We start from the raw sequence: 23,398 nt of genomic DNA, 5'->3' as shown, positions 1-23,398 counted from the left end.
ACAAACACCTGGCCCATTTAGGAGTGGCACTGCAGTGTCAATCAAGACAGGATGGCACTTCAAAAAAATTGTCCCCAAACAGCACATGATGCAAAGAAAAAAAGAGGCGCACCAAGGTCGCTGTGTGACTAAGCTAAGCGACACAAGTGGGCGACACAAACACCTGGCCCATCTAGGAGTGGCACTGCAGTGTCAAGACAGGATGGCACTTCAAAAAAATTGTCCCCAAACAGCACATGATTCAAAGAAAAAAAGAGGCGCACCAAGGTCGCTGTGTGACTAAGCTAAGTGACACAAGTGGCCGACACAAACACCTGGCCCATCTAGGAGTGGCACTGCAGTGTCAATCAAGACAGGATGGCACTTCAAAAAAATTGTCCCCAAACTGCACATGATGCAAAGAAAAAAAGAGGCGCACCAAGGTCGCTGTGTGACTAAGCTAAGCGACACAAGTGGCCGGCACAAACACCTGGCCCATCTAGGAGTGGCACTGCAGTGTCAATCAAGACAGGATGGCACTTCAAAAAACTTGTCCCCAAACAGCACATGATGCAAAGAAAAAAAGAGGCGCACCAAGGTCGCAGTGTGACTAAGCTAAGCGACACAAGTGGCCGACACAAACACCTGGCCCATCTAGGAGTGGCACTGCAGTGTCAATCAAGACTGGATGGCACTTCAAAAAAATTGTCCCCAAACAGCACATGATGCAAAGAAAAAAAGTGGCGCACCAAGGTCGCTGTGTGACTAAGCTAAGCGACACAAGTGGCCGACACAAACACCTGGCCCATCTAGGAGTGGCACTGCAGTGTCAGGCAGGATGGTACTTCAAAAAAATTGTCCCCAAACAGCACATGATGCAAAGAAAAAAAGAGGCGCACCAAGGTCGCTGTGTGACTAAGCTAAGCAACACAAGTGGCCGACACAAACACCTGGCCCATCTAGGAGTGGCACTGCAGTGTCAATCAAGACAGGATGGCACTTCAAAAAAATTGTCCCCAAACAGCACATGATGCAAAGAAAAAAGGAGGCGCACCAAGGTCGCTGTGTGACTAAGCTAAGCGACACAAGTGGCCGACACAAACACCTGGCCCATCTAGGAGTGGCACTGCAGTGTCAAGACAGGATGGCACTTCAAAAAAATTGTCCCCAAACAGCACATGATGCAAAGAAAAAAATAGCGCACCAAGGTCGCTGTGTGACTAAGCTAAGCGACACAAGTGGCCGACACAAACACCTGGCCCATCTAGGAGTGGCACTGCAGTGTCAATCAAGACAGGATGGCACTTCAAAAAAATTGTCCCCAAACAGCACATGATTCAAAGAAAAAAAGAGGCGCACCAAGGTCGCTGTGTGACTAAGCTAAGCGACACAAGTGGCTGACACAAACACCTGGCCCATCTAGGAGTGGCACTGCAGTGTCAATCAAGACAGGATGGCACTTCAAAAAAATTGTCCCCAAACAGCACATGATGCAAAGAAAAAAAGAGGCGCACCAAGGTCGCTGTGTGACTAAGCTAAGCGACACAAGTGGCCGACACAAACACCTGGCCCATCTAGGAGTGTCACTGCAGTGTCAATCAAGACAGGATGGCACTTCAAAAAAATTGTCCCCAAACAGCACATGATGCAAAGAAAAAAAGAGGCACACCAAGGTCACTGTGTGACTAAGCTAAGCGACACAAGTGGCCGGCACAAACACCTGGCCCATCTAGGAGTGGCACTGCAGTGTCAATCAAGACAGGATGGCACTTCAAAAAAATTGTCCCCAAACAGCACATGATGCAAAGAAAAAAAGAGGCGCACCAAGGTCGCTGTGTGACTAAGCTAAGCGACACAAGTGGCCGACACAAACACCTGGCCCATCTAGGAGTGGCACTGCAGTGTCAAGACAGGATGGCACTTCAAAAAAATTGTCCCCAAACAGCACATGATGCAAAGAAAGAAAGAGGCGCACCAAGGTCGCTGTGTGACTAAGCTAAGCGACACAAGTGGCCGACACAAACACCTGGCCCATCTAGGAGTGGCAATGCAGTGTCAGGCAGGATGGCACTTCAAAAAAATTGTCCCCAAACAGCACATGATGCAAAGGAAAAAAGAGGCGCACCAAGGTCGCTGTGTGACTAAGCTAAGCGACACAAGTGGCCGACACAAACACCTGGCCCATCTAGGAGTGGCACTGCAGTGTCAGGCAGGATGGCACTTCAAAAAAATTGTCCCCAAACAGCACATGATGCAAAGAAAAAAAGAGGCGCACCAAGGTCGCTGTGTGACTAAGCTAAGCGACACAAGTGGCCGACACAAACACCTGGCCCATCTAGGAGTGGCACTGCAGTGTCAATCAAGACAGGATGGCACTTCAAAAAAATTGTCCCCAAACAGCACATGATGCAAAGAAAAAAAGAGGTGCACCAAGGTCGCTGTGTGACTAAGCTAAGCGACACAAGTGGGCGACACAAACACCTGGCCCATCTAGGAGTGGCACTGCAGTGTCAAGACAGGATGGCACTTCAAAAAAAATTGTCCCCAAACAGCACATGATGCAAAGAAAAAAAGAGGTGCACCAAGGTCGCTGTGTGACTAAGCTAAGCGACACAAGTGGCCGACACAAACACCTGGCCCATCTAGGAGTGGCACTGCAGTGTCAATCAAGACAGGATGGCACTTCAAAAAAATTGTCCTCAAACAGCACATGATTCAAAGAAAAAAAGAGGCGCACCAAGGTCGCTGTGTGACTAAGCTAAGCGACACAAGTGGCCGACACAAACACCTGGCCCATCTAGGAGTGGCACTGCAGTGTCAATCAAGACAGGATGGCACTTCAAAAAAATTGTCCCCAAACAGCACATGATGCAAAGAAAAAAAGAGGCACACCAAGGTCGCTGTGTGACTAAGCTAAGCGACACAAGTGGCCGGCACAAACACCTGGCCCATCTAGGAGTGGCACTGCAGTGTCAATCAAGACAGGATGGCACTTCAAAAAAATTGTCCCGAAACAGCACATGATGCAAAGAAAAAAAGAGGCGCACCAAGGTCGCTGTGTGACTAAGCTAAGCGACACAAGTGGCCGACATAAACACCTGGCCCATATAGGAGTGGCACTGCAGTGTCAATCAAGACAGGATGGCACTTCAAAAAAATTGTCCCCAAACAGCACATGATGCAAAGAAAAAAAGAGGCGCACCAAGGTCGCTGTGTGACTAAGCTAAGCGACACAAGTGGCCGACACAAACACCTGGCCCATCTAGGAGTGGCACTGCAGTGTCAAGACAGGATGGCACTTCAAAAAAATTGTCCCCAAACAGCACATGATGCAAAGAAAAAAAGAGGCACACCAAGGTCGCTGTGTGACTAAGCTAAGCGACACAAGTGGCCGACACAAACACCTGGCCCATCTAGGAGTGGCACTGCAGTGTCAGGCAGGATGGCACTTCAAAAAAATTGTCCCCAAACAGCACATGATGCAAAGAAAAAAAGAGGCGCACCAAGGTCGCTGTGTGACTAAGCTAAGCAACACAAGTGGCCAACACAAACACCTGGCCCATTTAGGAGTGGCACTGCAGTGTCAATCAAGACAGGATGGCACTTCAAAAAAATTGTCCCCAAACAGCACATGATGCAAAGAAAAAAAGAGGCGCACCAAGGTCGCTGTGTGACTAAGCTAAGCGACACAAGTGGGCGACACAAACACCTGGCCCATCTAGGAGTGGCACTGCAGTGTCAAGACAGGATGGCACTTCAAAAAAATTGTCCCCAAACAGCACATGATTCAAAGAAAAAAAGAGGCGCACCAAGGTCGCTGTGTGACTAAGCTAAGTGACACAAGTGGCCGACACAAACACCTGGCCCATCTAGGAGTGGCACTGCAGTGTCAATCAAGACAGGATGGCACTTCAAAAAAATTGTCCCCAAACTGCACATGATGCAAAGAAAAAAAGAGGCGCACCAAGGTCGCTGTGTGACTAAGCTAAGCGACACAAGTGGCCGGCACAAACACCTGGCCCATCTAGGAGTGGCACTGCAGTGTCAATCAAGACAGGATGGCACTTCAAAAAACTTGTCCCCAAACAGCACATGATGCAAAGAAAAAAAGAGGCGCACCAAGGTCGCAGTGTGACTAAGCTAAGCGACACAAGTGGCCGACACAAACACCTGGCCCATCTAGGAGTGGCACTGCAGTGTCAATCAAGACTGGATGGCACTTCAAAAAAATTGTCCCCAAACAGCACATGATGCAAAGAAAAAAAGAGGAGCACCAAGGTCGCTGTGTGACTAAGCTAAGCGACACAAGTGGCCGACACAAACACCTGGCCCATCTAGGAGTGGCACTGCAGTGTCAATCAAGACAGGATGGCACTTCAAAAAAATTGTCCCCAAACAGCACATGATGCAAAGAAAAAAAGAGGCGCACCAAGGTCGCTGTGTGACTAAGCTAAGCGACACAAGTGGCCGACACAAACACCTGGTCCATCTAGGAGTGGCACTGCAGTGTCAAGACAGGATGGCACTTCAAAAAAATTGTCCCCAAACAGCACATGATGCAAAGAAAAAAAGAGGCGCACCAAGGTCGCTGTGTGACTAAGCTAAGCGACACAAGTGGCCGACACAAACACCTGGCCCATCTAGGAGTGGCACTGCAGTGTCAGGCAGGATGGCACTTCAAAAAAATTGTCCCCAAACAGCACATGATGCAAAGAAAAAAAGAGGCGCACCAAGGTCGCTGTGTGACTAAGCTAAGCAACACAAGTGGCCAACACAAACACCTGGCCCATCTAGGAGTGGCACTGCAGTGTCAATCAAGACAGGATGGCACTTCAAAAAAATTGTCCCCAAACAGCACATGATGCAAAGAAAAAAAGAGGCACACCAAGGTCGCTGTGTGACTAAGCTAAGCGACACAAGTGGGCGACACAAACACCTGGCCCATCTAGGAGTGGCACTGCAGTGTCAAGACAGGATGGCACTTCAAAAAAATTGTCCCCAAACAGCACATGATGCAAAGAAAAAAAGAGGCACACCAAGGTCGCTGTGTGACTAAGCTAAGCGACACAAGTGGCCGACACAAACACCTGGCCCATCTAGGAGTGGCACTGCAGTGTCAATCAAGACAGGATGGCACTTCAAAAAAATTGTCCCCAAACAGCACATGATGCAAAGATAAAAAGAGGCACACCAAGGTCGCTGTGTGACTAAGCTAAGCGACACAAGTGGCCGACACAAACACCTGGCCCATCTAGGAGTGGCACTGCAGTGTCAATCAAGACAGGATGGCACTTAAAAAAAAATTGTCCCCAAACAGCACATGATGCAAAGAAAAAAAGAGGCACACCAAGGTCGCTGTGTGACTAAGCTAAGCGACACAAGTGGTCGGCACAAACACCTGGCCCATCTAGGAGTGGCACTGCAGTGTCAATCAAGACAGGATGGTACTTCAAAAAAATTGTCCCCAAACAGCACATGATGCAAAGAAAAAAAGAGGCGCACCAAGGTCGCTGTGTGACTAAGCTAAGCGACACAAGTGGCCGACACAAACACCTGGCCCATCTAGGAGTGGCACTGCAGTGTCAAGACAGGATGGCACTTCAAAAAAATTGTCCCCAAACAGCACATGATGCAAAGAAAAAAAGAGGCGCACCACAGGTATAGAATGTAGATGGATAGTATACTTAATGAATGACGACACAGGAGGTAGATACAGCAGTGGCCTACCGTACTGCTATATATAGTATACTGGTGGTCACTGTGTCAGCAAACTGCAAAACTAAAATGCACCACAGGTATAGAATGTAGATGGATAGTATACTTAATGACGACACAGAGGTAGGTACAGCAGTGGCCTACCGTACTGCTATATATAGTATACTGGTGGTCACTGTGTCAGCAAACTGCAAAACTAAAATGCACCACAGGTATAGAATGTAGATGGATAGTATACTTAATGAATGATGACACAGAGGTAGGTACAGCAGTGGCCTACCGTACTGCTATATATAGTATACTGGTGGTCACTGTGTCAGCAAACTGCAAAACTAAAATGCACCACAGGTATTGAATGTAGATGGATAGTATACTTAATGAATGACGACACAGAGGTAGGTACAGCAGTGGCCTACCGTACTGCTATATATAGTATACTGGTGGTCACTGTGTCAGCAAACTGCAAAACTAAAATGCACCACAGGTATAGAATGTAGATGGATAGTATACTTAATGAATGACGACACAGAGGTAGGTACAGCAGTGGCCTACCGTACTGCTATATATAGTATACTGGTGGTCACTGTGTCAGCAAACTGCAAAACTAAAATGCACCAAAGGTATAGAATGTAGATGGATAGTATACTTAATGAATGATGACACAGAGGTAGGTACAGCAGTGGCCTACCGTACTGCTATATATAGTATACTGGTGGTCACTGTGTCAGCAAACTGCAAAACTAAAGTGCACCACAGGTATAGAATGTAGATGGATAGTATACTTAATGAATGACGACACAGAGGTAGGTACAGCAGTGGCCTACCGTACTGCTATATATAGTATACTGGTGGTCACTGTGTCAGCAAACTGCAAAACTTTAAATGCACCACAGGTATAGAATGTAGATGGATAGTATACTTAATGAATGACGACACAGAGGTAGGTACAGCAGTGGCCTACCGTACTGCTATATATAGTATACTGGTGGTCACTGTGTCAGCAAACTGCAAAACTAAAATGCACCACAGGTATAGAAGAATGTAGATGGATAGTATACTTAATGAATGACGACACAGAGGTAGGTACAGCAGTGGCCTACCGTACTGCTGTATATAGTATACTGGTGGTCACTGTGTCAGCAAACTGCAAAACTAAAATGCACCACAGGTATAGAAGAATGTAGATGGATAGTATACTTAATGAATGACGACACAGAGGTAGGTACAGCAGTGGCCTACCGTACTGCTATATATAGTATACTGGTGGTCACTGTGTCAGCAAACTGCAAAACTAAAATGCACCAAAGGTATAGAATGTAGATGGATAGTATACTTAATGAATGATGACACAGAGGTAGGTACAGCAGTGGCCTACCGTACTGCTATATATAGTATACTGGTGGTCACTGTGTCAGCAAACTGCAAAACTAAAGTGCACCACAGGTATAGAATGTAGATGGATAGTATACTTAATGAATGACGACACAGAGGTAGGTACAGCAGTGGCCTACCGTACTGCTATATATAGTATACTGGTGGTCACTGTGTCAGCAAACTGCAAAACTTTAAATGCACCACAGGTATAGAATGTAGATGGATAGTATACTTAATGAATGACGACACAGAGGTAGGTACAGCAGTGGCCTACCGTACTGCTATATATAGTATACTGGTGGTCACTGTGTCAGCAAACTGCAAAACTAAAATGCACCACAGGTATAGAAGAATGTAGATGGATAGTATACTTAATGAATGACGACACAGAGGTAGGTAGAGCAGTGGCCTACCGTACTGCTATATATAGTATACTGGTGGTCACTGTGTCAGCAAACTGCAAAACTAAAATGCACCACAGGTATAGAAGAATGTAGATGGATAGTATACTTAATGAATGACGACACAGAGGTAGGTACAGCAGTGGCCTACCGTACTGCTATATATAGTATACTGTAGAGATGAGCGGATTCGGTTTTACTCGGTTTTACTCTGTTCTCAAAACCGAATCTTATTGGCTATCCAAAACACGTGACATCAGTGAGCCAATAAGATTCGGTTTTGAGAACCGAGTAAAACCGAGTAAAACCGAATCCGCTCATCTCTAGTGTTCACTGTGTCAGCAAAACTCTGCACTGTACTCCTCCTATATAATATTAATTATACTGGTGGTCCCCAGTCCCCACAATAAAGCAGCACACTGAGCACAGATATGGAGTGTTTTTCAGGCAGACAACGTATACTGGTGGTCACTGTCAGCAAAACTCTGCACTGTACTCCTGCTATATAATACAGCTGCTCCCCAGTCCCCAAAATTAAGCAGTGTGAGCACAGATATATTATGCAGCACACTGAGCAGAGATATGGTATCGAGCGTTTTTTTCAGGCAGAGAACGGATAAAACTGGTGGTCACTTATCAGCAAAACTCTGCACTGTACTCCTTCTAACAGCTGCTCCCCAGTCCTCCCCACAATTAAGCAATAAAGCAATCAAGTTCAACAATAAACGGAGAGGACGCCAGCCACGTCCTCTCCCTATCATCTCCAATGCACGAGTGAAAATGGCGGCGACGCGCGGCTGCTAATATAGAATCCGAATCTCGCAAGAATCCGACAGCGGGATGATGATGTTCGGGCGCGCTCGGGTTAGCCGAGCAAGGCGGGAAGGTTCAAACCTGCCTCGGACCCGTGTAAAATGGGTGAAGTTCGGGGGGGTTCGGTTTCCGAGAAACCGAACCCGCTCATCACTAGTTTGTACAGTACATTTAGTATCATTGCCTTTTTAAATCCAGTACAAAAGTCTCTTACCTGCTCACTAGGGTTTGATTTAGCAATTCTTCCACAACATTAGGAAGTAAGGCTCAATTCAGACACCCAAGCAATTGCAGTGTAGTCTCAAACAGCAAATGCACACTGCAGTCTTAAGACAGGTAGCCGGTCAGGTACATTCCAAGGTATGGTACACATATAAAAATATTGAGGGGTAAAGAAAGAGACATATCAGATACAATCCAAGGTCCAGAACATGTATCCTAATATAACGGGCAAAGACAGAGGCAGGTCAGGTACAATCCTAGGTCTGGTAACAGGTATACAAATAACAATGGACAATTACAGAGATAGGTCAAGCACAATACAAGGTCTAGGAACAGGTATATAAGTTTTAGCAATGCTGACGGGAACAGGAGTTAGTAGTCAAATAGCTGCAAGAAGGCTAATCACTTAACAATCACTGTTAGGGAAGGGCACCATAAACTACTCTCAAATAGCCTGCCATTTTCAATGGTCTGAGCTGACTCCACTGTGTAGGCAAACAAATTTCTGGTTTTAGCGTTCTAGCAGCTGGAAACAATGACACCTCAATGCAAGTGCCCAAACTCCAGACATCAGAGCCGCTCTAGCAGCAACAAAATTAAATTGCAGGAGTTATTAACAACAGCCAGCTCAGCAGCTAACTGATGCTGACAAGTGGTAGGAGGGGTCTTGTTGTACAGATGAGTTGAGGGAAAAATAGAAGACAGATACACACAAAGAGGGGCTAAGAAAGGGACAGAAGTACTTAATTAGAAGATGGGTGGACAGGCAGGACTCGTGCCAGGGTGTTTGGCACCCCCCTACAAACTATAAATTTGCCCAGAACAGTGGTTACACTTACACATCTGGTAATACCCATAGTAGTAGCACTACCTACGGGTGTAGTAGGGTATGCCGGCGGCCGGGCTCCCGGCGACCAGCATACCGGCTCCGGAATCCCGACCGCCGACATAATGACAGTGTGGTGAGCGCAAATGAGCCCCTTGTGGGCTTGCTGCACTCAACACGCTGTGGGCACAGTGGCGCGCTATGCGCGCCACCCTATCTATTCTTCCTCCAGGGGGGTCGTGGACCCCCAAGAGGGAGAAAAAGTGTCGGTATGCTGGCTGTCGGGATTTCTGGTGCCGGTATACTGTGCGCCGGGATCCCGACAGCCAGCAAACTGAAGATCACCCCTACCTACACATATGGTAATGCCCACAGTAGTACCTTTACAAATACAGTAATGCCCACAGTATTAGCGCACCTTACACATATGGTAATGCCCACAGTAGTAGTGCCCCTTACACATAAAGTAATGCTCACGGTAGTAGCGCCCGTTAAACATACAGTAATGCCCACAGAAGTAGTTCCCCTTACACATAGAGTAAATGCCCACAGTAGTAGTGCACATTACACATACATTAATGCCCACAGTAGTAGTGCCCGTTACACATACAGTAATGCCCACAGTAGTTGTGCCCCTTACCAGTGGCCGAACTAGCGAGCGGTGGGCCCAGGTGCGACAAAATGCTTTGGGCCCCCCATCCCATCCAAGTCCACCCCCTCACCCCTGGAGAGGATCTGGTGAGGGGGACCTGCTCAGGGCCAGAGAAATGGATACCTAGCAACAGTGCCGTAACTAGACATTTTAGCACTGTGTGCAAGAAACGGCATCGGAGCCCCACCCCTGCATGCAAAACAGGGGCAGTGCGCGCCGTAGCCGTGCACAAAAATACATAGGGGCGTGGCTTTGTGGGGAAGGGGTGTGGCCACAAAATAATACCAATTAATAAAACGGTGCACAGTAGTCTCCATTATTCAAATTATGCCAAACAGTAGCACCACTACACCAGGTAGAGACCCGTTTACACCTTACGGCGGACAGATTCACCCTTTTTACACATTACGGCAGACATCGTCCCCTTTTTACACATTAAGGCAGACAGCGTCCCCCTTTTGACACATAACGGCAGACAGCGTCCCCCTTTTGACACATAACGGCAGACAGCATGCACTTTTTACACATAACTGCAGACAGCGTCCCCTTTTACACATTACGGCAGACAGCGTGCCCTCGTTACACATTACGGCAGACAGCGTCCCCTTTTTACACATTACGGCAGGCAGAGTCCCTCTTTTTACACATTACGGCAGACTGTCCCCCTTTTTGCACATTTAGAAAGAAAGAAAGAAAGAAAGAAAGAAAGAAAGAAAGAAAGAATTAATTATACTTACTCTCTCCGCTGGCTCAGGCTCCTCCGTGCAGCTTCTCCAGAGACCTCGGGCAGGAGGGAAGGAGGAGGAGGGAGGTGGAGGAGGGAGCCGCAGCAGCGCTGTGTTATTGGTGGAGGCGCTGCTGCTGTCCCTCTGCTTCACCATAGGCTGTTCTCCGCCGCTGTGAATGCTGGGATGCGCTTCACAGTGGCGGAAGACAGCCTATAGTGAAGCAGAGGGACAGCAGCAGCAGCAGCGCCTCCACCAGTAACAAAACGCTGCTGCAGCTCCCTCCATCTCCATCCTCCTCCCTTCCCCCCGCGTCCACCGCGCTCCTCTCCTCTCCGGGCGGCTGTGTGATGCAGGCGGCCATTGCCCGCAGCACACAGCAGCATGTAATGAGTCAGTTTGACTCATTACATGCTTTGGGCCCCTGGACAGTGGCGGGCCCTAGTGCAACGCACTGGTTGCACTGGCGGTAGTTCCGCCTCTGCCCCTTACACATGAAGTAATGCCCACAGTAGTAGTGCCCCTTACACATAAAGTAATGCCCACAGTAGTAGCTCCCCTTACACATGCAGCATACTTGACAACTGTCCCAATTCCAGCGAGATAGTCCAGAACTTGGACACTGTCTTGCTGGCCCACCCATGGAGGGGGGGGGGGGGGCAGTTGGGGAAGCCTTTGATAACCTGCTAATCTGCAAAGCAGTGAGTGATAACTGAACAGTACAGGGAGGTAAGCCGGGGGATGCCCAGCTGCTAGGGGAGCTCTAGGCATGCCTCAAAAATGTCAGGAAATGGATCCGTGTCACAAGGCAATGCCCACTAAGTAGAAGTGATGCCCCTCCCACCCGAGGCCACACACCCTTTCCAAGTTGGCAAGCAAGGATCCCGATTCAAGGTACAGAAAAGTTTAGAGGTATGATACAGTAATGCTCACAGTAGTAGTGGCCCATCATGATGTCATGCAGACCTACCCCACACTCTCAGAGTCCCACTGTGGTGCATTGGAGAGCCTGCCGTCAGCCCCAGCCAGCCACAGCACAACAGCAGCTGCCAGGGCCAGCACCATGGGTGGAATGGACCACCAGAAATATGGGACATTTCCCAAGCCCCACAGCGAGATAACATAGCTGGATGTTGCCAGATAAATAAACTCTCCTCACAACTGCCAATTGGAAATTTTCTAGCATCGGTATACCTTATATATAGTCACCGACCTCTTGTCCCACTTTGCCTGTGAGCTCTGGCTACCCCAGAATGGACATGAGGAGCTTTTACAAACTTCTCCGGGTATGTCTGCTAAACCACATTACCCAAGTAGACGTCAAAATGAATTACTCGTGTTATTGGAATCTCTACCAATATTCTGTAATGTGTTGATTATGTCATGACTGTGGTTTTGTGAACCCGGTGTTAGTGAAGTCTGTGCGGGCAACTGGAGGACTATGTGAATACTATCACTGACCTGGTTTGGAAGTGTTGTGGACTCTGGGTTTCTTCCGGTGACCGGGAAGAGGAACCGCAGCTGGACCGCAGCAGAGATGGCCGAATCTAGGTTTTCCTCATGCAGGATTTGGTCGGCAGACAGGAGGCACGTATGGATGCTGGAGGTCTCCTGAAAGACAGAACTTGAAAAGGTGCTGAGAAATTAATGAAGGAGTACCGGATGCTGGAGACACCAACTACGCTTGTGAGCACTGGGTGTTTGGAGGCACTGAGGTGCTTGGAGGCACTGAGGTGCTTGTAGGTGCAGAAGTGCCTGGAGGCACTGAGGTGTTTGTAGGTGCAGAAGTGCTTGGAGACACTGAGGTGCTTGGAGGCACTGAGGTGCTTGGAGGCACTGAGGTGCTTGGAGGTGCAGAAGTGCCTGGAGGCACTGAGGTGTTTGTAGGTGCAGAAGTGCTTGGAGACACTGAGGTGCTTGGAGGCGCTGAAGTGCTCGGAGGCACGGAGGCGCTTGGAGGCACGGAGGCGCTTGGAGGCACGGAGGTGCTTGGAGGCACTGAGGTGCTTGGAGGCACGAAGGTGCTTGGAGGCACGGAAGTGCTTGGAGGCACGGAGGTGCTTGGAGGCACAGAGGTGCTTGGAGGCACTGAGACGCTTGGAGGCACTGAGACGCTTGGAGGCACTGAGGTGCTTGGAGGCACTGAAGCCACAGGGATACGGGAGCTCTGGAGACCACAACCACAACAGCAATAAAGATGAAACACGGCAGCTGTGGTTTACGTTGAGACTCGTGGAAATAGTGAATATCAGTGGCAACACAAATGTAAACCAAACTGGGTAACAAAGGAACAGAGTTTTCACAGGAACTAAAGTACAAGGGTTACCTTTAGGGAGCTCAGCTTCAAAGCTCACACAGAGCTGTGTGTGACACGAGGAACTGGCCCAGTTTCCAACTCAGTCTCCCGACTTATACTTCCTGGTCCTTGGTGATTGGTGAGCAGTGTTAGGTGATGCAGAGAGTCTCAGGCTGGCAGAGGATTGGACAGCTCTGGGTCAGGTGAACAGTCACTGTCATGTGAGTACTCTAGACTAGGCTGTGATGTAAAGTGAGGCCTAGCAGGCCGAGAGAACACTGAAGCCTGAACTTCTGCAAAACATAGGATGCTGGCTTTTAGGCCTAAACTTCAGATTACTGAACTCAGACTCACACAGGAGATCACCACAGGTGGAGCTAGTTAACTATTACCCTTCAGGCATAGAACTCAGGAAACTCATGGTGCTGACAAGCTGTTTAACTCAGTGAGCAAAAAGGCACAGGATCCGGGACAGATGGCAGGGGTAAGTCACCAAATATGAAAACTACAGTCAGGATTGTGACAGTACCCCCCTCTTAAAGGGTGGACTCCGGACACCCATCCTGAATCTTAGAGGAACTTGAGAAATTCATACAGAAGAACTTAGGACCTTCGTCGATGCCTCTTCTTGTTACGGGAACATCTGGTTTTGACCAGGGAGAGCGGAATCTCCTGTAAAGAAAAACCTTCCGATGAAAACATGGGATCTCCCATGAAAGGAGTAGCATCATGAACTGGATCAAATTCAGAGTCTGAGTCCAAGTCTAATGGAAGATATGAATCACCCTTAGATACACAGTTTGCAGATGAAAAGGAGGTGCACTGGAGTTTTAAATTCTCTGGGCTAGGAGAGACTCCTACATGAGCAATTTTAATGGTCGGATTCTTACCGAAGGAGATACTTAGATTATCCCTGGGAGGACAGCACAAACTTCCTTCTGCATTCCCTTTAGAGCATGATTCTTTTACTGAGTCAGATTCCAAAGGTTTAGGATTAAATTCTTTAACCACAGCATTACTAAAAGTCTGTAAATCATGGAACACAGGATCATTACTCTCAAAAAGCGTGTTAGCCCACTCCAAAGCTCTTCCTCTGAATGCCAGGAACAGATATCGAGTAACGTTGGAAGGAGTTACTGCACCTGAAGGATCCGACTCCATCAGAGAGAGAAATCGATCAACCAGAGCGGCATATTGCAATAAATCTCCATCAAAGTAAATAGGTGGTAAAGCATCAGACGAAAGCTTAGAGGCTGAAACCGATGATGCACTCTCAGAAGCTAGATTGGAATTAGTTTGTGGAACGTCAGGCTGATGAGAAACTATCCCTTCTGAAGTAGTCTGGCTGAAATCCTCAAATAAGACTGAGAAATCACTTGAAATCTCCTTCTGGATGGAGATGCTAGTAATTCTCCCCGAAGCTGCACCACTTGCATCTGCGACTGAGGTAAACGACTCTGGTGACTGGATTGAGGAAGTAACTTCGGTATCCTTCTCAGCGAAATTAGCCTGAAGTCCTGTATCCAAATCAGCAGATGGAACATTAGGTTGCTCAGACAAGCTTAGGGACATAGCTGAGAAATCTGTACTTAGATCAGTATCCAGCTCTGTAGCACGTTCAGACTTTAAGTGAGTAGCCTTGGGATTTTTCTTAGCTTTAGTGGTTACAGCCAATTTATCCTGACAATGAAGAGAATAGGTATTAGAATTCCCCGCAGAAGCTGTGGACTCAGTGCTGGAAGACAAGGAAACAGAATCAGAGACAGACTGAAGTCTAATTTTAGAACTAGATGGTGGAAGTCCTTTACTGGGACCAACTGACAAAAGTTCTGTACTCGGACCAATGCTTGGAATCGGTTTGAGTCCAGATGAACTTGAAAAGACTGAAACTGAAGAAATCTTTGGCTGAACGAGTAGGACTGGATGGGATCCAAGAATACTTGAATTGGCTGGAGCCAAAGGAGACTGACCAGGCTGGTCCTCGAGTATTGCTGGACCGGATGGAACCTGACCAGGCAGTGCCCGGAGTATCGCTGGACCGGCAAAAGCCCCCTCTCCACGGGACTGGGCTGAGGCAGGAGCCCCCTCTTCACAGGGCTGGGCTGAGGCAGGAGCCCCCTCTTCACGGGGCTGGGCGGCACTCTGTAGACTCTCTGGCTGGGCAGCACTCTGTAGACTCTCTGGCTGGGCAGCACTCTGTAGACTCTCTGGCTGGGCAGCACTCTGTAGACTCTCTGGCTGGGCAGCACTCTGTAGACTCTCTGGCTGGGCAGCACTCTGTAGACTCTCTGGTTGGGCAGCACTCTGTAGACTCCCTGGGGCTGGACGCTCTGAACCTCTCCCTGGGGCTGGACGCTCTGAAGATGCCCCTCCTGGGGCTGGACACTCTGAAGACGCCCCTCCTGGGGCTGGACACTCTGAAGACGCCCCTCCTGGGGCTGGACACTCTGAAGACGCCCCTCCTGGGGCTGGACACTCTGAAGACGCCCCTCCTGGGGCTGGACACTCTGAAGACGCCCCTTCTGGGGCTGGACACTCTGAAGACGCCCCTCCTGGGGCTGGACACTCTGAAGACGCCCCTTCCTGGGGCTGGACACTCTGTAGATGCCCCTCCTGGGGCTGGACACCCTGACTCCTCTGTGACTCTAAATGGCTTGAACATTCTTCTCTGGACACCCAACTTGGAATAAGGTCTTTTAATCACCGGACCCCAGTCATGAATTTGAGTCTCTTTCAGAGTAGCGTTCTTGATACCCCTGTCAGCAGTAGCAGGATTGGCTACTGTGGATGACTTGTAGACATGAGCACTATGATACTGAGATTTGTCACCATTCCCTGGCTTACGAAGAATGCAGTCTTTAACAAAATGACCGGAATTTCCACAGTAAAGACAGAGGTGTAGCTCCCTACGCCGCTGACGTTCAGCTTCAGAGAGCTTGGGCCGTGGATAGCTCTGATGAACAACTTTTCCTTGCACAGAGGAAGAGACTCTATTAACTGGATGGGACAAAACAGGTTCAACAACGTTGATAGTATTCCTGAAGAGATCAGGCATCACAGAAAGAATACTAGACAAAAGTTCTTGTAACTGTAATAACATCTGGTAGAAAATCTGCAGTTGGTCAGGAGTCTTAGTGCAGAAGGTCAGAGAATCTCTGGAGAACGAAATCCGCTGCAAACACTGTGCCAATTGATGCTGAGTCGACTCCAAACCCTCCAAGCGTCCTGCAATATTGCTTAGGAGGTCCTGCGTCAGACAAACACTTTCGGCCGGGTCCATGTGGCCAGTTCCTACTGTCATGACTGTGGTTTTGTGAACCCGGTGTTAGTGAAGTCTGTGCGGGCAACTGGAGGACTATGTGAATACTATCACTGACCTGGTTTGGAAGTGTTGTGGACTCGGGGTTTCTTCCGGTGACCGAGAAGAGGAACCGCAGCTGGACCGCAGCAGAGATGGCCGAATCTAGGTTTTCCTCATGCAGGATTTAGTCGGCAGACAGGAGGCACGTATGGATGCTGGAGGTCTCCTGAAAGACAGAACTTGAAAGGTGCTGAGAAATGAATGAAGGAGTACCGGATGCTGGAGACACCAACTACGCTTGTGAGCACTGGGTATTTGGAGGCACTGAGGTGCTTGGAGGCACTGAACTGCTTGTAGGTGCAGAAGTGCCTGGAGGCATTGAGGTGTTTGTAGGTGCAGAAGTGCTTGGAGACACTGAGGTGCTTGGAGGCACTGAGGTGCTTGGAGGCACTGAGGTGCTTGGAGGTGCAGAAGTGCCTGGAGGCACTGAGGTGTTTGTAGGTGCAGAAGTGCTTGGAGACACTGAGGTGCTTGGAGGCGCTGAAGTGCTCAGAGGCACGGAGGTGCTCGGAGGCACGGAGGTGCTTGGAGGCACGGAGGTGCTTGGAGGCATGGAGACGCTTGGTGGCACGGAGATGCTTGGAGGCACTGAAGCCACAGGGATACGGGAGCTCTGGAGACCACAACCACAACAGCAGTAAAGATGAAACACGGCAGCTGTGGTTTACGTTGAGACTCGTGGAAATAGTGGCAACACAAATGTAAACCAAACTGGGTAACAAAGGAACAGAGTTTTCACAGGAACTAAAGTACAAGGGTTACCTTTAGGGAGCTCAGCTTCACAGCTCACACAGAGCTGTGTGTGACACGAGGAATTGGCCCAGTTTCCAACTCAGTCTCCCGACTTATACTTCCTGGTCCTTGGTGATTGGTGAGCAGTGTTAGGTGATGCAGAGAGTCTCAGGCTGGCAGAGGATTGGACAGCTCTGGGTCAGGTGAACAGTCACTGTCACGTGAGTACTCTAGACTAGGCTGTGATGTAAAGTGAGGCCTAGCAGGCCGAGAGAACACTGAAGCCTGAACTTCTGCAAAACATAGGATGCTGGCTTTTAGGCCTAAACTTCAGATTACTGAACTCAGACTCACACAGGAGATCACCACAGGTGGAGCTAGTTAACTATTACCCTTCAGGCATAGAACTCAGGAAACTCATGGTGCTGACAAGCTGTTTAACTCAGTGAGCAAAAAGGCACAGGACCCGGGACAGATGGCATCACCAAATATGAAAACTACAGTCAGGATTGTGACAGATTATCTCTGTTGGTATTGGGGGTCATTCCGAGTTGTTCGCTCACTAGCTGTTTTTAGCAGCCGTGCAAACGCTATGCCGCCTCCCACTGGGAGTGTATTTTAACTTAGCAGAAATGTGAATGAAAGGATTGCACATCGGCTACAAAATAATTTTGTGCAGTTTCAGAGTAGCTTCAGCACTTGCGATCATTTCAGACTGTTCAGTTCCTGTTTTGACATCACGAACACACCCTGCGTTAGCCCAGCCACGCCTGCATTTTTCCTGGCACGCCTGCGTTTTTTCGAACACTCCCTGAAAATGGTCAGTTGACACCCACTCATGTCAATCACTCTGCGGCGAGCAGTGCGACTGAAAAGCGTTGCTAGACCTTGTGTGAAACTGCATCGGCTATGGTGAAAGTACGTCGCACGTGCGCATTGCGCCACATACGCATCCGCAGAAGTGCCGTTTTTTGGCACCATCGCTGCTCAGCGAACATTTTCATCTAGCGATCAATTCGGAATGACCCCCATAATGTGATCCAAAGCTATATGCTATAACATGATGAGTATCCTTCTATGATTAGTTTTTATTAGGACCCATGTTGTTGATATATAATTGTCCTCTTTGCTGCTATATTGCAAGTTGCACCACTACTGGTGTAATGTGAAGGGATACACAGCCATTATAATATGATGTGCTCTCCTGGCATTGTTATGTGATGGGGACCTTTACTGGTATTATATGTAGGTCATCACAGCAGCTGGTATAATATATAGTGTGTTTGGGTTTTTTTTCCTGTCAGAATCCAGTGTTTTTTTTTCTCCTGTTGGGGACCAATGTGTTTTATTTATTCCTGTTGGGGGCCAATGTGTTTTATTTATTCCTGTTGGGGCCAATGTGTACATGTCAGGGGCCAAAGTGTTTTTTCCCTGTAGGGAGCCAATGTGTTTTATTTTTTTCCTATTGAGGCCAAAGTGTGTCATTGTTTTCTGTAATATAAGGCAGCCCATTCACTCCCCACCTGCCACAAAAAATAAATCCTATAGTGTATTTATTTTGAAAAGGCGGGAGGCAGGGCTGGAATAAGCCTAGGGGTGCTTGGAGCACTTTAGACAGGGAGGCCCCAGTAGAAGTGAGGGGGGGGGGGGGGGGACTATATCAGATTGTGCATACATCCCAACATGACCCATTCCAGTAGGGATAAAAAATGCTCTCCTTCTTAAAATATAATTGGTGTCTACTTTGTTAAACTTTAATTGATAAGAAAGGTGTTTCAACACAGGTGAGTGCAATCATAACTTAAGAGGGAAGTCCAGGTAGAGAACATTTTGTGCCTCCTATAATTAGTCATGTTTGGATGTATGGATTGTGTATATTAAATTTAAACCAATAGTGTATATTAAATTTTAATTAATAGTTCAATAATGTCTGGGTACTGTTTATAGCTCCACCTAATTGAAAGACAACTATTTTATAAAATGTTCTTGTACAAAGACAACTTAAACAACCTTAAAATACACATAGAAAATTTGAATCTACTTACACACTGGTACATGACTTAGGAAGACTGTGTGTGTGTGTGTGTGTGTGTGTGTGTGTGTGTGTGTGTGTGTGTGTGTGTGTGTGTGTGTGTCCCTGGTTCCTCATTATATAACAGGTTACACAGTATCCAGACACCCAGGCAGGGGAAAGAGGAGCTGGGATTCCTGTGTCACTTAAACCTCTCTGTAGACCCTCATTAGATAACAGGTTACACAGGACATAGACACCCATGTAGGGAGTTAGAGGAGCTGGGATCCCTGTATCACTACAGAGTCTATGGGGAAAGGGGCCTTAGACTGCACACCCTAACTGCTAGTAATCAAGGTGCTAGGAGTTTTAGTTCATGTACTGATCAATGCATTTAAGCTTGCAGCCCCCGTCATTAAACACCACTATACTGCAGGCCCCTAACAATTTCAGGGTTCAACAGCTCTGCTCCCCCTTCCCTCCTACTTCTCCTCTGGTCAGAAAGCTCCATTGGTAGCTCATGAATCCTGATACTCCTGTGTCTCTGCCAGCACTGCACACTGTGCTGCTCGCATTCTGGCTGCCCGGTTGCCTGGTTCTGCTGCTACACAAGAGTAAAAGTTAGTGATATCAGTGTCCTCTGTCCGGGGGAACCCCGGGGTACAGTATGAACTGCAATCCCCCCCTTCCCAATCTGGCTATGGAGGGAGGCCCAAACCAGTACTTGCCTAGAGCCCCATGAGGTCTAAATCCGGCTCTGCAATGGATGCATCTCTAGTTTTTGAAGGGACGTGCAGACAGGGCAGGCAGGGGAGGCTCCACATACTCCCTATCAAACTCCTGAGATTTTATATAAAAATTATTAGAATAACACAGAGAAGTTATAACACAGACATCTTCTTTGCTAATTGAAATAATTTTTATAGTTAACACTCACCAGCTTTGTGGATATCCCTGAAGCTGCAGGGAGATGAGAGATGAAGCAGCAACAGCTCTGCCCCGGTTCTTCAGCCAGACACTGCTTTGGGCTTTGTGCACTGATGGTCACTTGGATGTGTCATGTGACCAGGAAGTGCACTGTAGTCAGAGCTCAGTCAGCAGCAGCAAGAGAAGACTCAATGGACACTGTACACTGTAGTTTAGTGTAGTGAGTGGAGAGTTACAGTGAGTAGGGGGTGAGACATGCTCCCAGCATTCAGACTCATCACCGTGTGTGCCTCCCCAGCCATTCACCTCACTGCTCATCACTGAATTTTAGGAAATGTCAGCATCCCACATTAAGGAATTTTATACAAGGGCAACAAACAGCCCTCTCGATGCTCAAGATACTAGTATTTGGAGAAATAGTTATTGCAAAATTAGCTTCTATATCACCAGCAAATGGCAGCATGATAAATAGACAATAGGACTACATAGATCTTGTGAAAGAAACATGACTTCCAGTTCTGTTGAACTTGTTTCTAACATTTTCTATCAACATTCACAAAACATACAATGCTTTTATGAAAGTAACGATAAATAATTATATATGGGTTGACGAGGAGCTGAATGTATGCTGTTTGCAGGCATAGGGGGTCATTCCAAGTTGATCGCATGTAGCAACTTTTTGCAGCCCATGCAATCAACTAGACGCCGCCTATGGGGGAGTGGATTTTTGCATAGCAAGGCTGCGATCGCTTGTGCAGCCCTGCTATGCAAAAAAAGTTTTGTGCAGAAGTAGACTAGGGTAAGAGTTACTCACCCTGTGCGATCACTTCAGCGTTGCAGGTCCCAGAATTGACGTCAGACATCTGCCCTCTAAACGCCTCGACACACCTGTGTTCGGATCGCCACGCCCCAAAAATGGTGAGTTGACGCCAGGATCCGCCTTCCTCCTGTCAATTTTCTTGCAGTCACCGTTGCGACCGCTTTCTTCATTGGAGGCGGTGCAGCCCAGCGACAACGCACCTGCACAATGCGGCCGCGCATGTGCAGTTCCAACCCAATCACACGGCTGCGAAGAAGCGCAGCGTGCGATCAGGTCGGAATGACCCCCATAGTGTATCTTGTGTGTGTTTGTATTGTGCATGCTCTGAAAATGGTTACACAGAAATGAGGTTGTTGCAGAGGCTGATGCATTTTTGATTGCATCTACACTTGATCTCAGATGAGTTAATGGGTTGGAAATGGAACAGGGCGTTCTTACCTAGGCAGTTTTCTGTCAGTGCATCCTCAAGTACATACATCCCAGCCAGACCTGGACGCAAGTGGAATAGGACACTGACATTACTTAACTGTGTACACTTTAGAGTATTAACCAGCTTTATCTTTGAATGTGACCATATATTACGTTCAGTCAGCAGTACTAATGTGTTACGATCAATATCACGATCATCTCCATCTTTATCATAGTGCCTAACAATAACATCCCCGGTAAGTGCCTAAACCTAACCCTCCCCCCACACCCAGCAGCCTAATCCTAACACTCTCCTCTTAGTGCCTAAACCTAACCCCACAACCACACCTGGCCACAGCCTAACTCTAGCCTCCTTTCCCCTGCAGCCTATCCCTCCCCCCCCCCCCCCCCCCCTCCACTGGATTACAGCTACTGGTCGTCGTCCCCCTCCTCTACCGCCCCTCCACTGCCTAAACCTAACGTCCCATGTATACTTACCTTCAGGATCCTGGTTGTTGGGATTCCAGCATCAGGATCCTGATGTTCTTCGGAATCCGGCATCAGTGTTCTGAATGGTGTCAGGTTTACAGTGACGGTATTTTTGTTGCCGGGATCCCGACAGCCGTGATATTGAACGTAACCCCAACAGACAGTCTGTATTTTCATGGGTGTTTTTTGACTTTGAACTGTTGAATAGAAATATCCACTAAATATAGACATATAAAAGCATACAGGAGGATCTCATTATCCTTTATTTGATTGCACTCCAAAATAGAACCAATGGCACAAAATGCTAAAGTCAGGAAAATTACCAGCAGGTGAGAACTGGCAGCTGTCAGTTCTGATATAAGCATACATAACCAGAAATCCCATCCCAGGCAGCTCTCTCTGGGAGTTCCTCCAGCTGGCAGTCTCTAATCCTCACATGCTGTGTCAAATGCTCTCCACCAATGCGTTTCAACCCTATCTGGGTTCTTTTTCAAGGTGAATGAGTCAGGAGCTGCCAGGGAACGTGATGTCTGATTATGCATGCTTATATTAGAACTGACAGCTGCTAGTTCACCTGCTGGTAGTTATCCTTTAGCATCTTCTGCCAATGGTCATGAGTGCAGTCAGATAAAGGATAATGAGATCCTTCTCTATGTTATGTAGTTGATTTTATTTATTAAAAATGGTATTACACTATTGCACTTTTTCTTTTTTTCTCCATATGTTGTATGCTGCAATTTTGGAGTAATCAAGAAAAGTGCTTGAAATACGGGAAGTTCCCACAATACGGAACAGGATGTGAAGAGGATTTGGAAACCCTGATCACATATGATAACTGTAAATGTTGCCTTTTTAATAACAAATCAGAAGTATCTTACAGATTATAGAAACTAGCGCAGGGAGAGAGTCTCTATTTTAAACTTTATCAATTTTATATTTTGGGTGAGGGATTCACCCTAAGAGGATTTCACTTCTGGCTGCTGGTGTGACTGCGCAAGTGTGATACAGTCTGTCTTTTTGTTTTAGCTGCTCATAAACCTCTAATCATAAAGAAGAATGCAGCTCAACGCTTATGATGGTGTAAAGAGCGTAAAAACTGGACAGTGGAGCAATGGCAGCAAGTGTTATGGAGTGACGAATCAGGATTTACACTTTTCAGATCAGAAGGATGTATTTGGGTTTGGCGATTGCCAGCAGAATGTCTGATGCCAGAGTGTACAGTACCTACAGTAAAGCATGGAGATGGTGGCAATATGATGTGGGGCTCTTTCATTTGGTTTGGCATGGGTCCACTAGTACTAATGCAGAGTCACATTAACTCTGAGAAGTATAGAGATATTCTTAACAACTCTGTGCTCCGTACATTGTGGCAGTTCTACGAAAACAACAAATGTTTTTGACGACAATGCCACGAGTCAAGTTTCCAGGGCAACGCTCGACTGGTATACAGAAATGTTGATAAACCGGAGGACTGGCCAGCTCAGAGTCCAGGGGCCGGATGTAATGATACCTGAGATTGCAGGAGATGTGAGATGCCGGACGATCTGACATTTTTTTTAAAGGGGCAATCACTTACAAAGCATGGTTTTGCCTTGTAAGTGACTGCTTATTTAAAAAAACATCCAAGATCGGCCAGCATCTCACACC

General features: G+C 47.6%; 1 long non-coding RNA gene across 1 annotated transcript in view; it reads right to left on the bottom strand.

Moving 5' to 3' along the window:
- The window catches only part of LOC134911453 (uncharacterized), a 113,550-nt gene extending 91,614 nt beyond the window's left edge, over positions 1 to 21,936 (bottom strand). The window contains exons 1-2 of the long non-coding RNA XR_010176584.1: positions 21,761 to 21,936; positions 21,293 to 21,343 (exon numbers count right to left, since the gene is read on the bottom strand). This is a non-coding gene — a long non-coding RNA (uncharacterized LOC134911453). The remainder of the gene's footprint in view (positions 1 to 21,292; positions 21,344 to 21,760) is intronic.
- Between the last annotated feature and the right edge of the window lie 1,462 nt (positions 21,937 to 23,398).

The sequence above is a fragment of the Pseudophryne corroboree genome, chromosome 4 (assembly GCF_028390025.1).
Source record: "Pseudophryne corroboree isolate aPseCor3 chromosome 4, aPseCor3.hap2, whole genome shotgun sequence".
Taxonomy (NCBI): domain Eukaryota; kingdom Metazoa; phylum Chordata; class Amphibia; order Anura; family Myobatrachidae; genus Pseudophryne; species Pseudophryne corroboree.
This window is presented reverse-complemented; position numbering and strand designations above follow the sequence as displayed.